A 13,437-nucleotide genomic window follows, 5' to 3' on the forward strand; every position below is an offset into this window, starting at 1 on the left:
TCACGAAATATATAAAGTGTATATACTTTATGTAGAAGGAAAGTAAAACTAGTAACAATATAAATTTTTATTAGATTTTATTAGTTTGATATATGAAAAATAAATTAAGTTCAATTAGTCCAGTCAATTTGTCTAAAGTATATATTAATTTTGATGTTTGATTGTATGATAGAAAATCAGATTATGATGTGCTAATTTTTTTGTTGATATGCTAATATGTAACAATAAATGTTACTTAATTTGTCTATATCGGATTTTCTATTTATACATTTTTTATTTTTTTGTATATGTGTCATTTCTCTAAATAACCTCTTCTGTTCATTTTTTACCCTCTGTAGGATTGACGCTTGTGAAAAGTTAAATGTATGATTTAAATTAATTGAGTGCTCGGCTAACGCACAAGCTTGTGATTTATTTGTGTTAATATCACTTCTGTGAGAAATTATTCTACTGTGTAATGTACGAGAAGTTTCTCCTATATAAACTTTATCACAGTCTGAGCAAGGTATTTGATACACAACTTTTGAACTTTCCTTAGTCGTTAGAGGATCTTTAGTTTTAGTGTATAGTTGTGCTATAGTTTTAACATTTCTAGTAGCAATTTTCATGTTTTCCAATCCTTTAAATAATTTTAGAAGTTTTTGTGTTAAGAATGGAATATAAGGTAAAGATCCAAATGTTTGCGATGTTGCTGGTACTAAGGTGTCAACTGTTGGGCTATTATTTATTTCTTGGCTTGTAATGATGGAAGGTGGAGAGGTTGCAGTACTAAAAATTAATTTATTAAGTAGGCCTACCGGATAAGAGTTTTCCATTAATATGTTTTTTAGTCTCTTCAAACCCTGTTCTCTATATGTTGGATGAGATAAAAAACATATTAATGGAAAACTCTTATCCGGTAGGCCTACTTAATAAATTAATTTTTAGTACTGCAACCTCTCCACCTTCCATCATTACAAGCCAAGAAATAAATAATAGCCCAACAGTTGACACCTTAGTACCAGCAACATCGCAAACATTTGGATCTTTACCTTATATAAACTTTATGATATAAACTTTATCACAGTCTGAGCAAGGTATTTGATACACAACTTTTGAACTTTCCTTAGTCGTTAGAGGATCTTTAGTTTTAGTGTATAGTTGTGCTATAGTTTTAACATTTCTAGTAGCAATTTTCATGTTTTCCAATCCTTTAAATAATTTTAGAAGTTTTTGTGTTAAGAATGGAATATAATAATAATAATAATAATATCGTCTTTATTATTTCTTCAATATAGAAATGTACATTTTTATATAAAACATAATATATTATTTATTTCTGAAAATAATATACTATGTTTTATATAAAAATGTACATTTCTATATTGAAGAAATAATAAAGACGATATTATTATTATTATTATTATTATATTCCATTCTTAACACAAAAACTTCTAAAATTATTTAAAGGATTGGAAAACATGAAAATTGCTACTAGAAATGTTAAAACTATAGCACAACTATACACTAAAACTAAAGATCCTCTAACGACTAAGGAAAGTTCAAAAGTTGTGTATCAAATACCTTGCTCAGACTGTGATAAAGTTTATATAGGAGAAACTTCTCGTACATTACACAGTAGAATAATTTCTCACAGAAGTGATATTAACACAAATAAATCACAAGCTTGTGCGTTAGCCGAGCACTCAATTAATTTAAATCATACACTTAACTTTTCACAAGCGTCAATCCTACAGAGGGTAAAAAATGAACAGAAGAGGTTATTTATAGAAATGACACATATACAAAAAAATAAAAAATGTATAAATAGAAAATCCGATATAGACAAATTAAGTAACATTTATTGTTACATATTAGCATATCAACAAAAAAATTAGCACATCATAATCTGATTTTCTATCATACAATCAAACATCAAAATTAATATATACTTTAGACAAATTGACTGGACTAATTGAACTTAATTTATTTTTCATATATCAAACTAATAAAATCTAATAAAAATTTATATTGTTACTAGTTTTACTTTCCTTCTACATAAAGTATATACACTTTATATATTTCGTGACATATTTCAAACATGACAACATAATTGAAGTATTTAAAATGAGTTTTTATATGTGCATGATTGTCCTTTTAGTAAAGTTCCTAATTTTTCCAATGTAATCTCACGACTAGTAAGTAATTAAGAAAATTGTAAGTACATAATTTTTATATTTGTATATTTTTGTCAACAGATGTCTTGAAAAAGAATTAAAATAAATTCGAAAGCTTGACAGTAAGTCAAAGAGTTTTCTTTGTCTTGTGGGCCAAAAATTGACTGCATCCTCAAGAATTACTGCTTGATATTTAAATACACAGTCAAGAATACCATAATCTTATATATATATATATATATATATATATATATATATATATATATATATATATATATATATATTGATGTGATCTTGATTATTGATATGAGATAATATTCTTATATGTTACTTAATTTAATCAATGTATTAATACTAATCCAATTAATTAACCAGATCACATATCAATATGTTTTCAATCTCAGGGCGAATTATAAATTAATTACTTACTTCCGTGGCTTCTAAATATTTCTTAATGGTTCCTAATCGGGATAGAAAAGAAAAGAGTAAAAAAAATACACATATGGGTTACAATTATAATCAAAATATTTTTTATTTTATTTAAAAGGCAACCAATGCTTAATATTTGCTATTTCTTATTATTCTTAAACATAACATTTACAAATGGGAATCTTATTTCCTTTTGGTTTTCAATTGAAAGTTTTTATTAACATTTAACTATTAGGAGTTATTAGGAACAACTCTATTTAAGTTTGATGAAGCTTTTCTGATATTATTGATTATGTTATTCAATTTTTTATGTGGAATTTAATACGAAAAACCCATACATTCATGTCCAAACAAATGAGACTGACCTTTTCCTGGTGAACTGAAAATGTCCTCACACAAAACCCTTTCCTGCTATCCTTGGCTGCGATCAAACCTCGTCCTGGCTTCCAGTGATGTTCTCCTTTGAAAAACTAGCTCGAATAGCTCTCGTTCCTGCTTTTGTCGTGATGCTGTGTTCTACCTTTTTCGAAACTGCTATCAGCTACCGGGACACTCTGGGCTCAAGGAGGTTCTTTTACTCTCGACCTGGCCTACTTCTCGTTCCACGATAGATACTCCACACTCACGGAACTACACCGGCTTTCTCACTCCTCGAACACTACCGTCTACTACTCGACTTCACTTCTCGACAGCTCAAAACATTCTGCTCTCACTTTGTCATTCATTCCCCTACTTTCTAAATATCCCTTCCAAATTCACAAATCAATCTTCCACCACCAACTCTCATTCGTAATATTCCTCAAAACCAATTTTTAATCTTTCTAAATATGCTTAATGGATTTCAAAAGAAAATATTTAATTCCCATTCTAAAATACTTTCTAACTATTTACAAATTTTAATGACCTATTCTCTCTTTCAAATGAGTCTTATTTAGCATAGGCTAATGATCGAAACCTTCCGCGAAAAACGATAATGAACTATCATCTATTTCACTGAGTTTTATTTAGCATAGGCTAATGATCGACCTTCCGCGAAGAAACGATAATGGTACGCGTCATTCACTTTGTTTATTCTAAGCACATTGTTCCGAGTTTCGTACGCTTATTCTAATCACTTCTTAAAATTACATATAACAATTTGTTGTATACAGGTTGTTTTAAATTTATATGCCCGTGGTTGAGAAAATTGAAAATATTTTATATTGAATTGAATTTTGTTTATAATTATCAAAATTTAATTTTCATATCAAATAGAAATATAACAAATCCCCGCCTTGTATTCGATAAAATTTATCTGCATTTTTAAATAAATTTTCTCGAGGCAAAACCAACTCCCTGTATATTTCCTTACTTTAATCTACGTCTTATATCCTAACTTACTATCTACTTCATGTAATTCTGTCTTTTATTCGTGATATTTGTATACATCGTGAATATTATAAATTCCTCGGATCTTTTCCGAGTTCCTGTGCCTCAACTCATAACTATTTATCCCATTTTCATTATTCACGATGTACGGGCCTTCGAAAACAGGCATCAACTTTGCGCAAATGCCCCCAGGAAGATTTGATACTCGTAATGCCCTCACGAGTACTTTTTCACCCTTTTGGAAAGTCACTGGTCTTCTTTTTCTATTTTGTTCCTGTCTTTGGATATATTTTTCGTTGCTTCGCCGTAATCTTCTCTGTACGGTTTCAAGTTTCAATCACCTGTTGATATTCTTTTGGCTCTTGGTCTTCCCATGGCCTTATCGGCAATACACCCTTCATGATGTATTCTGGGGTCTCTTTTGTTACTGTGCTCGGAATTGTATTTAGATACCTTTCTATTTCCGCCATTTTCCTGTCCCAGTGGCGATGTTGACCATCTGTTGCAATGCGAAGAAATTTCGTCACTTCCTGTATGAATCGTTCCGAAGGATTACTCTGTGGATGCCTGATGCTGACAAAATTTGTCTCTATTCCTCGTTCTCGAAGTTGTCCCTTGAAACGATCATTTCGGAAATACGTTGCATTGTCCAGTAGGATCTTTTTTGGTGTTCCAACTATGGCTATAAAATTGTCGATTTTTCTTAATATTTCCTCCCCCTTTGTGGTGCGGCAACTATATAATTTTACGTATTTTGAAAACACATCCACCATTACCAGAATATGTTTGTTCCTTTTAGTGGTCATAATTAGATCGCTTAACATATCTATTGCTACAATGTCTAGTTTGTTTCGGGCTTCAATATTTTTGGCCACATTTTCGTTTTTGAAATTCCGACTCTTATATTTTTGACATACATCGCACTTCTGGGTAATTTCCTTTGCAATGCGGTAATCCTGTCGGCTGATGTAATTTTCCCTAAAAACGAGCCAAACTTTTCTGCTAGCGATATGCCCATTGTCCTCATGTAATTTCTTTATTATCTTTTCGGCCAATGTCTGTGTCACTAAATATAGTTCCTTTCCGTCTATTCTCTTAAAATATATGTCATTTTCTACTTCCGCTCTTCTTTTCTCTCTTTCCTCTAGGTCTTCTTGGTTTGTCCTTATCTCATTTAACGAATATATCCCTTCTTCTTGTATTAATCTATTTAGTCCCACCTGTAGAGTAATTGTTTCCTTTTTTCCCGTGTCCTCATCCCGTGTTAGAGCGTCTGCTATTATGTTGTCTTTTCCTTTTATATATCGGAACTCAAAATCATACTCCTGTAATAATAGAATACCTCTATGTATTCTATTATTTACTAATCTATTCTTCATGATATGTACTAAAGCTGCATGGTCTGTTTCGATTGTGAATTTTGCTCCCAATAAGTAAAACCTCAATTTGTTCACGCAATATAGTACACTGGCAAACTCCAATTCTGTAACACTATATTTTCTCTCATGTGTTTTAGTCACTCGCGATATAAAACATATCGGCACTTCTTGGTCGTTTTGTATTTGAGACAGAACTCCTGCAAATTTTTGTATGGACGCATCAGTTCGGAGTATAAAAGGTAAATTGTAAATGGGGTGGTATATTTTCGTTCCTTTTGCGAATTCTCGTTTTAATGTTTCGAAAGCTTCCTCCTGTTCTTCTTTCCAATTCCATTTTATTCCTTTTTTAAGCAACTTTATCAGAGGGATTTCCTTTTGGCTCAAATCGGGAATCAGTTTTTTAAAATAATTAATCGTGCCAAGAAAACCTCTCAATGTTTTCAAATTCGTTGGTCTTGGGTATTCATCTATGAGCTTGACTCTGTCTTCGGATAATCTTACTGTTTTGGTGTCCAATTGAAAACCCAAATAAATGACTTCTTTTTGAAAAAATTGACATTTTTCAATGTTTAATTTCAATCCCGCTGTGTCCAATTCTTCCAGAATTATTTCTATGTGTTTCAGATGACTCTGAGTATCTTGTGAAAAAATTAATAAATCATCGATATAATGAACTATGAAATCTTCGTGGCGATTCAAAATGGTATGTAGAGCTCGGACGAGTGCAGCACAAGCACTCTGCAATCCAAACGGCACTACCTTAAACCGGTAGACAATACCATCAATAGAAAAAGCGGTGTAGTTTCTACACTTTTCAGCTAACGGTATCAACCAAAAACTGTGTTTTAAGTCAATTTTCGAAAATATGTGTGACCCGGTGATTCTTCCAAAAATGGCCTCGATGTTTAGAGGTGATTCATATTGTGATACAGTGTGCTGGTTGATATTCCTGGCATCTAAACATAATCTCAATTCTCCACTGCTTTTCTTTACTATCACAATCGGGTTAACATACGGTGAATCACATCTTTCGATGATTTGATCTTCCAACATTTTATTTATTTCTTCTTTCACCTCTTGTCGATACTTGTATGGAATCGGGTAAGTCTTTGATCGAAAATTTCCCAAGTTTTTCACCTCAAATGAATGTTCGTACTTTTTAGCCACTCTGTTTTCCTTATTGATCAAATTTTCGTAGTTTCTTAACATCAACCGCAATTCTTTTTCTTTCCCTTCTCCACATATCAATTTTCTGTCTTTTTTCTCAGATTCTTCACACATGTTTGCCGTGCATTCTGCATCCTCGTTTGCATATACCTCCTCTTCAAATACCACTGTTTCAATCATATTCTTTTCACTTTCATTTTTTAGCTTTATTTCTTCTTCTCCTGAGCCCGTCTCTTCTTTTGAGGAATCCCAGGTTTCCTTTGTTTCTGATACTCTCAAATTTTCTTCTTCTGGGCTCAACTCTTCTTTTGAGGAGCCACAGGTTTCATTTTCTTTTATCTTTTTCTGACCTTTTCTCCTTTTTCTTCTTTGTCCTTGCTTCGCTGCCAAATTCATTTCCACTGTTTGTTCTTTACCTGATTCGTCCGTATTTTGTTTCTCATGTTCCTTGTCCTGTTCTTTTTCTTTTTCTTCTATTAGTTTCATCGTATTATTTTTAAAATCTATCACTACATGTTTTTCTGCCAATTCGTCCACTCCTACTATCATGGCATGTGACATGTTTGGCATTATTACACATTGTAGTGCATACATATTCTTGCCCAGTCGTACCATTACTCGTATGCCTTCATTTATAGTTGCCAATGTCCGTTTGTTTGCGCCCACTAAATTTACCCTAGGTATTTTATAAATTAAATTTGTTAAGTTAACTTCTTCTATTAGTTTTCTGTTGACCAATGTTATTTCAGATCCAGTGTCTATCATAATTTTAATTGGTTTCTCGTTGATAAATCCATCCACAAATTTTAAATTAACTCCATTTTTCTTTTCGTTGTTTCCTGCCAATTTAATAAACTCCTTGGGGTGACAAAAGATTCCTGTTTGATTTTTGGTTTTTAGTGAGCGCCGTCGTGAAAAGACGCCGGTTGCTCATCGTTGTTTATATTTTCGTCATAATGTCTCTCTCCGTCATATTCATCTGTCTGGGTATTATTCACTTATCTTCTATTTTCTCTTGGTCTGTCGGATCTGTTTCGGTTTTCTCGATATCCCTGTTCATTTTGTCTACCATTATTTCTGTTTTCTTGATTTGAGCGTGTGGTGTTTCTATTCTGGTATTCTCGATTTCTGTCCTCATTCCATTGCCTATTTCTTTGTTCATAATTTCCTCTTCCGTTGTCTCTATTTTCGTTTTCCCTTCTGGGATTAAAATCTCGTCTTGTATAGTCCCTCCTATTTTGATTTCTATCTCTGTAATCTTGTGTTTCTCGGGGCCTGTAATCCTCTCGCGACCTTCTTGATTTTCTTTCTCTTAGACGTGATTCTCTTATTTGTAGGAATTGGCATAAACTATCTATGTCTTTGTAATTTTGCAATGTGATATGGTCTTCCAGCGTTTCCTCGAAATGTCTTGCAATCAGTTCGACTAATTGTTCCGATGAGTAATTATATTGTAAATGTTTTGCATTATTGTAAATTTGCAAAGCATATGTCCTTTCTGATACACCCATCCTATCATTGTATTTCCCATTTTGCAATTCCTTGTTAATTTCTAATTGTTGGACCTTTCCCCAGAAATAATTCAAAAATTTTTGTTCAAATTGTTGCCAATTGCCGAATTCTTCTTCTTTACTATCGAACCATAGGCTTGCTTCATATTTGAGATGGTTTCTGATAGTTTCTTTTGCTGTATCGAAATTTCCGATGTGTTGTATTTTCTTTTTCAGGCTATTAATGAACGGCACTGGGTGTAATCTTCTTACATCCCCGCCAAACCTTATCTTCACGTCATCTGTGCTATGTATAACCATTTCTCTTCTTTCTCCGACATTTTGTTGCGTATTGATTTCCGCAATCTTTCTTTCCACTTCTTCTATGTCTGCTTGAATAGCGTTTTGCAACTTGTTTTCCAAACTTTCCATTTCTTTTTTCTGGCAATTCGTTAACTCCTTCATTTTATTTTGAATTTTCATTTCTTGTTCTTTCATGTGGTCCTTCATTCTCATTTCTTGTTTTTGCATGTGATCTTTAATTTTCATTTCATACTTTTCTATGCGTTCCTCTATTTTCTTATTGTTCTCTTCTATCGCTTGTTTTGTTTCCTGTTGATTGTCATCCATATTTTTCTCCACTTTATCCATTTTCTGTTCCATTTTTTGTTGTGTTTCCTCCATTTTTTGATCCACTTTATCCATTTTCTTTGATGTTTCTTCCTGATTTTTATCCATTGTCCTTTTTGCTTCATCCATTGCTAGTTTTGTTTCCTCCTGATTTTTATCCATTGTCCTTTTTGCTTCATCCATTTTTTGTGACTGGAGTTGCATCAGTTGTAATAGTTTATCTATTCCTGATAATTCTTGCTGTTCTGATGCCATGATTGTCTTGTCTAAAATATCTTCTTGGTCTGAATGTTCTTTTTGTTTTTTGTTGTCCTTGCTTTGGCTTCTTGTCACAGACATTTGTTTTCAAGAAGTACTGTCCCCGCCAAATATGAAATTTTACTAGTATGTTACCAAGACGACTTTTTCTCACCCAAATATTATAAATTGTCAATAAATATATCAAATGTAAATATCGTAAAAATAAAATATTAAATCAGTTATGTAAAATTTGTACCTAAAGAGATCTAAAATTTTATGTTATCAAATGTAAGTATCTCACTTTTTACCACAGGCATATAAATTTTCAAATACCGGCTTTACTCTTTCTATCCTTCAAATTTGCCACTAGAAATACTTTACAATGCTTTCCACGTTGGACGACAGTTGATGTGATCTTGATTATTGATATGAGATAATATTCTTATATGTTACTTAATTTAATCAATGTATTAATACTAATCCAATTAATTAACCAGATCACATATCAATATGTTTTCAATCTCAGGGCGAATTATAAATTTTAATTACTTACTTCCGTGGCTTCTAAATATTTCTTAATGGTTCCTAATCGGGATAGAAAAGAAAAGAGTAAAAAAAAATACACATATGGGTTACAATTATAATCAAAATATTTTTTATTTTATTTAAAAGGCAACCAATGCTTAATATTTGCTATTTCTTATTATTCTTAAACATAACATTTACAAATGGGAATCTTATTTCCTTTTGGTTTTCAATTGAAAGTTTTTATTAACATTTAACTATTAGGAGTTATTAGGAACAACTCTATTTAAGTTTGATGAAGCTTTTCTGATATTATTGATTATGTTATTCAATTTTTTATGTGGAATTTAATACGAAAAACCCATACATTCATGTCCAAACAAATGAGACTGACCTTTTCCTGGTGAACTGAAAATGTCCTCACACAAAACCCTTTCCTGCTATCCTTGGCTGCGATCAAACCTCGTCCTGGCTTCCAGTGATGTTCTCCTTTGAAAAACTAGCTCGAATAGCTCTCGTTCCTGCTTTTGTCGTGATGCTGTGTTCTACCTTTTTCGAAACTGCTATCAGCTACCGGGACACTCTGGGCTCAAGGAGGTTCTTTTACTCTCGACCTGGCCTACTTCTCGTTCCACGATAGATACTCCACACTCACGGAACTACACCGGCTTTCTCACTCCTCGAACACTACCGTCTACTACTCGACTTCACTTCTCGACAGCTCAAAACATTCTGCTCTCACTTTGTCATTCATTCCCCTACTTTCTAAATATCCCTTCCAAATTCACAAATCAATCTTCCACCACCAACTCTCATTCGTAATATTCCTCAAAACCAATTTTTAATCTTTCTAAATATGCTTAATGGATTTCAAAAGAAAATATTTAATTCCCATTCTAAAATACTTTCTAACTATTTACAAATTTTAATGACCTATTCTCTCTTTCAAATGAGTCTTATTTAGCATAGGCTAATGATCGAAACCTTCCGCGAAAAACGATAATGAACTATCATCTATTTCACTGAGTTTTATTTAGCATAGGCTAATGATCGACCTTCCGCGAAGAAACGATAATGGTACGCGTCATTCACTTTGTTTATTCTAAGCACATTGTTCCGAGTTTCGTACGCTTATTCTAATCACTTCTTAAAATTACATATAACAATTTGTTGTATACAGGTTGTTTTAAATTTATATGCCCGTGGTTGAGAAAATTGAAAATATTTTATATTGAATTGAATTTTGTTTATAATTATCAAAATTTAATTTTCATATCAAATAGAAATATAACAATATATATATATATATATATATATATATATATATATATATATATATATATATATATATATACATCCCGCTATTAAATTGGCATCTTTTCACGTTGCAGTCATTTGGCATCACCTAGAAATGCTATCATTTTCTAGGTATAATCCGTGAATGTTCGCTTAGTACACTTCTTTAAGCTTGGCACCGTTGTCGGATTTTCAGTAATCCGATTTATTTATATATTTTATTCCTTACACTATAACGACAATTTGACCCCCGTAGGTCAAAAACATTGCTTAAACATCACTTTGGCAACAACAGGATGTTGCCAAGATATACATTTTTACGGAAAAGACAGTACCTAGTTAGATACATAATATCGATCGCTTCACGTTACAAGTCTTCCACTCGCACTCAGGTAAAAACCAGTTGTAAGCTCTTTTGTCTGAACGGGTCCCTGAATGAGTTTAATAATTCACTTTTATTGTGTATTTTGTTTCGTTTAGTTGAAATATCAGATTTTGTTTGTAACGAATTTCATAATAGATATTTAAATTATTTTTTTGTTAACAAAAACAAATTTTAAAGTTTGACATTTGAAAAATTAATTTTATATTGCCATTTTCATGACATGGTCAATGGTTAATTGCATTTATAATAATTTAATGGGTCATTGCGAAACAATATAAAGTGCGTCCATAAAGTAACGCATAAATTCATTATTTCACAAACCGGACACTTTCAGGAAAAATACCGAAACAGGTCGATTTTTATTTTTAAATTACAATTTATTGGCATACATATCATACTAGTGACGTCATCCATCTGGGCGTGATGACGTAATCGTTGATTTTTTTAAATAAGAATAAAGGGCATGTAATAGCTCATTTGAAAGGGTATGTAATTCTCTATTCAATAATATAATTGTTAATATAATTATTTATACAGGGTGTCCAAAAAATGTTATTTAAATTAAATTAATTGGTATAAAAAGATGAATGTATGTAATTTGTTTAATTCTAAATATATTTTATTGGTGCCAGCAAACATAAAAATGTTTTATTTAAAACCTAAATATTGATTTTCGCTTAAGCGTAATCTTAAACTTCCAAGAGGCAGGTGGATGGCAGCTCTAACATTTAATTTTCTGACAAAAGTAAAACGAATTTTGAATTAAATAAGTTACATACATTTTTCTTTTTGTCTCAATTAATTTAATTAAAGAATTCTTTTTGGACACCCTGTATATATAATTATGTTATTGTTTGTATTAGTAAATAGAGAATTAAATACCCTTTCAAATGAGCTATCACATGACCCCTATTCTCATTTAAAAAATTCATCGATTACGTTATCAAGCCCAGATGGATGACATCACTAGTATGATATGTAATATGCCAAAAAATTGTAATTTAAAAATAAAAATCGACCTGTTTCGAAAATTTTCCTTAAAGTCGCCGGTTTACGAAATAATGAAATTATGCGTTACTTTATGGAAGCACTGTATGTTACAATGTGTAAATTTTTCAGGAAACGTAAAAATCTTTCCATTAGTAGTTAGAGATTCTGATAGTAATACTATATTTTATATAAGTATTATGGGTTATAAATGCATCTATTAGGTCTGGATCCCGCGTATGAAAAAAAAGTTGATTAATAGCAAGCTGAAAATTTGTTAATAGCTTAAGGGTGTTTAGTCGGATAAACTTTTATATATGGGAACACTGGAACAGGGGCAGTTTTAATTGTGAAACAGGTTGAAAATTTGGAACGGTCACACCACGAAAACGGCACATTTATTTTGTCCGACATAACAGACTTAAACTCTCCGAATAGAGATTAAACTCTCATGCAAAAATTAGACTGCTATTTATCACCTGTCATAATTCCTGTCATTTGACATATTCTACATGCTCTACTCATTAAAAGGCCCATTTGGTGATAAATAGCAGTCTAATTTTTGCATGAGAGTTTAATCTCTGTTCGAAGAGTTTAAGTCTGTTCTGTCGGACAAAATACATGTGCCGTTTTCGTGGTGTGACCGTTTCAAATTTTTAACCTGTTCCAAAATTAAAACTGCCCCTGTTCCAGTGTTCCCATATATCAAAGTTTATCCGACTAGACACCCTTAAGCTATTAACAAATTTTCAGCTTGCTATTAATCAACTTTTTTTTCATACGCGGGATCCAGACCTATATCTGAAAGACCAAAAAAGTTTAAATGTTGCTTATTTTTTTGATATTATGTTTTAAAGTTTGTGGACTTATGTTGTTTTCGAAATGAAACCATAATTGGTAAAGTTTTTTCTTTATTCTCAACAAGAAACAGTCATAATACGGACAACGCACACATCTTATGGAAAATATAATGTCACTCAAATTCAATAAAATTTATACGAATAGATCCGTTTTAATTTACCGATCAAATCTTATCATTGCGCCAACTCTTAATTATGATTAATTACGGCGCAAATTGCAATTAAAGTTTATCGAAATCACATTTTTGGAGTCCATAAAGTGTTAAAAGTGTTAAAGTTACAATCATTATTGCTCCGAGTGCTATTCATAAGAGCTTAAATCCCGCTGGGCCTAAGCGGATTAGTGAAACTAATCCGCTGATTTATGGAGTACCGAAAATCTGGGTAGTTTAAAATATTTTTTCTCTCTCTAACTTATGTACCTACCCATTTGATTTCAGATTTATTTGTATCAATTTCTGCTCTTATTTTTGAAAATAGAGAGTTGGCGCAATGATAAGATTTGATCGGTAAATTAAAACGGAT

At 31.8% G+C, this 13,437-nt stretch overlaps 1 protein-coding gene across 2 annotated transcripts in view; it reads left to right on the forward strand.

Annotated features, from left to right (window-relative positions):
* The window catches only part of LOC114325336 (uncharacterized), a 119,783-nt gene that overhangs the window by 39,202 nt on the left and 67,144 nt on the right, over positions 1 to 13,437 (forward strand). The gene's annotated exons all lie outside the window — the stretch shown is intronic.

Source organism: Diabrotica virgifera, chromosome 1 (genome assembly GCF_917563875.1).
Source record: "Diabrotica virgifera virgifera chromosome 1, PGI_DIABVI_V3a".
Taxonomy (NCBI): domain Eukaryota; kingdom Metazoa; phylum Arthropoda; class Insecta; order Coleoptera; family Chrysomelidae; genus Diabrotica; species Diabrotica virgifera.